Below are 4847 nucleotides of genomic sequence, written 5' to 3'. Positions count from 1 at the left end.
AAATCCAAAACACAGCACTGTACCAGCTACTAGGAAGAAAATTAACTCTATCCCAGCCGAAACCAGGAAACCTGTATAAAAAAACCCTGTCTCACAGCACCTACGGGAAAGAGCAAAGCATTTGTATGTGAAGCTGAAGTTCCCTTTAGTCTGCCTTGGCTGTGGGATTTGCTCACGACGGCCTAACCCCGGTGTACAGGGAGGCTCTGCAAAGAGGTAGCAGTCCCAGCTGCTGGTGCTCTGGGATGTTCCCTCTCCTGCCCACGACCCTTCCCACCACAGGGTCTATCCTTGCAGGCAGGAAGGCAGTGTCACTCTGGCAATTTGTCCTCCGGTCTCACTCCGTTAGCACAGTGCCTCACAGTAGTTATTTTAGCTATAGAGCAGCTTTCTGGCTTCCTGTGTTGTCCCTTAGTGTTATTCCTAATTGAGGGCTTTTAACATTAACAGCATTTGGTAGCTGTTCTTCTTCTGGTGGGGGCAAAGCATCAAATCTTTTATTTAAACTTCTTCTGTAAGGAGTGGAAACATGACCTGCACCCTTGAGCAGATGCCCCTCAAGTGACAAACCTTCTCTGCTCTGCCAGGGGCTGCTTTTAACTACCGATCCCAAGAACTATTGAATTCACAAGTCCATACATTATCCCCAAGAAAGAACCAGGGACCTCTGGCTGAATATTTCCTCCTGGGCCAGGCAAGGGGCTCCACATGGTTTGGTGCGAGTTGGAGGCTCCCAGGTCCAGTGCTGGACCATCAGTTTCCTCTCCCTGCTGTGCCACCTGTGGGTGAGATACTGCGCAAAACTGGATGGGTTCACCAGGGACCTCTGTCCATAGAGGGGCAGACCATATCTCCAGCCAACGAGTAGCAGCAACCAGGAGCTGTGGGGTTTCACCTTGCTGGGTCTCACTGCGTTGCACCGAAAGAAGCACGCTGTGTGCAGCAGCTACCCAGCAAAATGGAAAATGGGATGGGAGGGTAGCCAGTGGTATACACTGAGGTTGGTGCCTGCAATTCCTCTCTAGCCAGAGTGGGATCTGCACAGCAAAAAGCTGCCTGAGTCCTCAGAAGAGGGCTAGGATTTACTTTTGTCAAGGCCTTGAATGTTTTGAAGTCCGAAGAGAGGCGAGAAGCAGCATGGTCTACCAGTGCCCCAGGGAAATTGCAACAGAGTCATCAGTCAAAAGCATTCAAAGATCACAAACCAGACCCAGATGATCATGAATCACAGCTCAGAAACCACAAACGGTTCTTAAGCATCTTCCAAATAATGGCATTTACCAACAGGCTCATTTGGGGTGGTTCACATTTTCCAGCCTTATTCTGAACCTGAGAGAATGGGCTAAAGCAAAAGCAGAGCTCCTCTTGCAGTCCCGGCGCCCAGGACTTCCTTTGCTTTCCAATGATGAACACGCATAGGTGATGCTGAGTGCACTAACAGGGTAAAACACTGCGTGCTCCTTGGGTCCGAGTGCATCGGCCATCCTGAGGTTTCATTCAGAGCAAGACCTACATCCCAATAAAGTACATGCAGTAAAGCTCTTAGGTGTCATCAAGGTTTTAATCCCTGATTTAAATATTGATATAATGGAAGACCAGAAAAGCAGTATCCCTGAAAGCACAAGGTCGTCTAGTCCAGCACCCTGTCCTCAGAAGGGACCCAGAGACCTCCTTTAAGTTTTTTACCTCTCCAGTCCACTGCTGACTTTCTAAGTCTCATAATATTAGTTCTAGTTTATAATAATAGAGCATCATAAATGCAAAGCTGGGCATCATGATAATTATTTATGACTTACACTTCTGGCCGGCACTGAGTGTTTCTGTAGCGGCTTTAATTATCATTTATGCATCTTTGTTCCACGTCCATAAAAATCCTAGGGCTCTGTATGGCTGAAAGCTGAATTTATAGGATCCTGGAAATGGAAAAGCCTGGATCCAGTGAGAAAGGCTGCTCCTAACCACCAAAATGCCAGCTACAGTGAAGGGACATGAATGCCAGCAGGGCACAAAATGCAAAAATGAGGCAACAGGTGACAGTCCCAGCGGGTGGAACTGTATTTCCCAGAGTAAAAGGGACTTGTGGCAGCTGCAGCTGTGCCTGATCCGTGTCTGCACCTCAGTGAAGATGAGCAGGGAGAGGTCTCTGGATCTGAGGCCCCAAATGGGCAAGAGGCTGACATCGCAAGAGTGGCAGCACAGATATTCAGGCTCAGGGACACAGGCACCTGATGCACCCTCCCTTCCTCCTGTGCTCCACAGGGTAGCTGCACCCCGGGCTCCCCAGACTCTTGCCAGTAGTGTCTGATCACCCTCCATGTAATATTGGCGGATGCTTAGGGAGAGCGTGACCTCCGGCCACCGGGCAGCTCTGCAGTTCAGCCTGAGCAGAGGAACAGCAAAGCACAAAGCTCAGGGATGTCTCAGCTAAACAGGCAGATGCAGGACAGCGTGATCAGCATCATCGGCTGCCTCCAGCATGCCTGTCACTGTCTGCTTCTGGCAAGCATCTCAGCACTGAAGGAGAGCTGCCCCAAGTCCAGGCACTGTGGGGCTGACTTGAACTTGGAAGCAGGCTGGATTTCTTCTTCCAAAAAACACAGAGGGAAAAATTCAGGATGCAACATCTCTGATTATTTTCTACAGAAACCACAGTATAACATGGGAACCTCAGCTGGTTTTTAACAGGAAAACCAAGTTTCTTGCTAAGTGGGGCTTGAAACTATGAGCCAGGGGCTTCCAGAAGCTCAGAAAATGGGAAGGAATGAAGAAAAGAGGATCTTGGCAGGCATGAATAAGGATAAGAAGGAAAAGCATACTGCAGGCAGCAGCCACGGACTTTGGCAGCCACTTCCTCATGTAGAAGGAAAAAAAACAAGTTAAAAGCTGTTCAGCAGTGGATTATTTCATCTCCATTACCAGAGCAAAAGGACTGCTCCTTATATCCCTGATGGGCTGAAGACGGTGCTTTCACTGCAAAGCACCTCGCTTTCACAACCAGGCTGAAAACGTACAAGGCATCAAAAATAATGTCACATTTATTAGGGAAGCAATTCAAGTGCAAAGCTCACCGAGGGACATAGGGAGCTGACTACATGCAGAAATCAAATGGAAACCCTTGATTGAAAGGAAATGTTTAACCACTATGTTCAAAGGCTCCCTAAATCAAAGAAAAAATCCTTCTTTAATCAAGGCCATTGACCAAAGCTGAAAGCACACGGAGCCACCAACAATGCCCGCAGCATCACCTTTCATGGCAGGGCTGCCAGTGCTGATGCTCTTATACCCCAGCATCTTTCTCCCGATACCTCGTATCTGTGCCCTGGGAGCAGCTCCCGGCACTCAAAACAACGCATGTTTTTGTAGGGACAATAAGCATCAGCCATCAGCTAAGGTCCAAAGCATCACAGTGTCCCTATTTTAGCTGCCTTAAACTTTCAGCCTCTGTCTTTGAGCTTGAGCAGTCATTAGGAAAAGAAGCAACAGTTAATTGGGCCTTATCTAATCTCAGCCCAACCCAAGGGTCAATAGCAGTTAGTTAAAGTTTATCAGCAGTGTTTAACCATCATTTACCAGCTTTGGGGAGATTTTACTCAGACAGGTGTGCGGCATGCTGACGCACAGGCTTTTCCACACTGGAGAGCAGATACGAACGATTAACACAATGATAAGCGCACATTTATTGTGACTAAAGCAACCATAGATAGCACTAGATGCTGGCAGGGTAAGAGCTCGCCAAGAATAAAGTTCAAATTTATGAATGAACTTCTGAACTAACATGGGTCTCATGGTGCCTCATGGCAGCGCAACTTTGAGGAAAAGCCGTCTCTAGAAACAGGCTCAGTGTTTCCAACTTCTGCTGAGCCTTCCTATCCCCTTTTTGGTATGTTCAGGATCAGAGTCCAGCAACAAAAACATCACCAGCTCTAGCCCACGTCCACTACTTTCTTCTTTTTCCTCCCAAAATCTCATTTCTATCACTCTGTGAAAACGTGCACTTCTCATTTTAAAATCTCTCCATAGGTAATGGGAAGAAGAAATGTTGTCAGAAATGAAGGCCTTATTTCATAGTTTGCATTACTTTTCCCTTCCTTTCCACACCTTTCTATTTTTTTTAATAGCCATTTTTTCCCATGGAGATAAGCAGGCCGAGAGCTCTCTGCTGGAAAAGCCTCATCTCCTCTAATTGTCCGAAATGGTACAGTGAGATGGATCTAAGAGTTTCAGCCTCCTCTAGCCACATATTTCATTGAAATCAGAAGTACAATAGTGTTTTTCTGAGTCGTGGGCCAGGGAGCAAGCCAGGTATCAATAACCATTAGCACTGCCAATGGAACTCACAGAAGTAGCTAGAAATGCCAAATATTTCTGGGGTTGTGATGAAAGTAATTCATAAAATTTTTTTGTTTATCAACTGGCTTACAAAGTGATGGAAAGTATTATAAAACCTTGACAAAAACTTCGACAAAATGTTTTCAAGAAATTAAGAAAACATGTGAAAACATTCTGCGTTTCAGACCTCCACTAAAAAAAACGCCTAGTCTTGGGGACATGGGGTTAGTTAAGGACCAAAGAGGGGACAGGCTGTTGCTTGTCTGCTGGTTTTTGAAAGCTTCTGTGGAAAATATCAGCTTGTTCAGTCATGTTACGAACCTCTGCAAGGATGGGGACTCCACAGACTTTTTATAGAATCATAGAATCATTAAGGTTGGAAAAGACCTCTAAGATCATCGGGTCCAACCGTCAACCCAACACCACCATGCCCACTAAACCATGTCCCTAAGTGCCTCATCTACACATCTTTTAAATATTTCCAGGGATGGTGACTCAACCACTTCCCTGGGCAGCCT

The sequence above is a fragment of the Pygoscelis adeliae genome, unplaced genomic scaffold (genome assembly GCF_000699105.1).
Source record: "Pygoscelis adeliae isolate BGI_AS28 unplaced genomic scaffold, ASM69910v1 Scaffold431, whole genome shotgun sequence".
NCBI lineage: Eukaryota > Metazoa > Chordata > Aves > Sphenisciformes > Spheniscidae > Pygoscelis > Pygoscelis adeliae.
Note: the sequence above shows the minus strand (reverse complement) of the source record.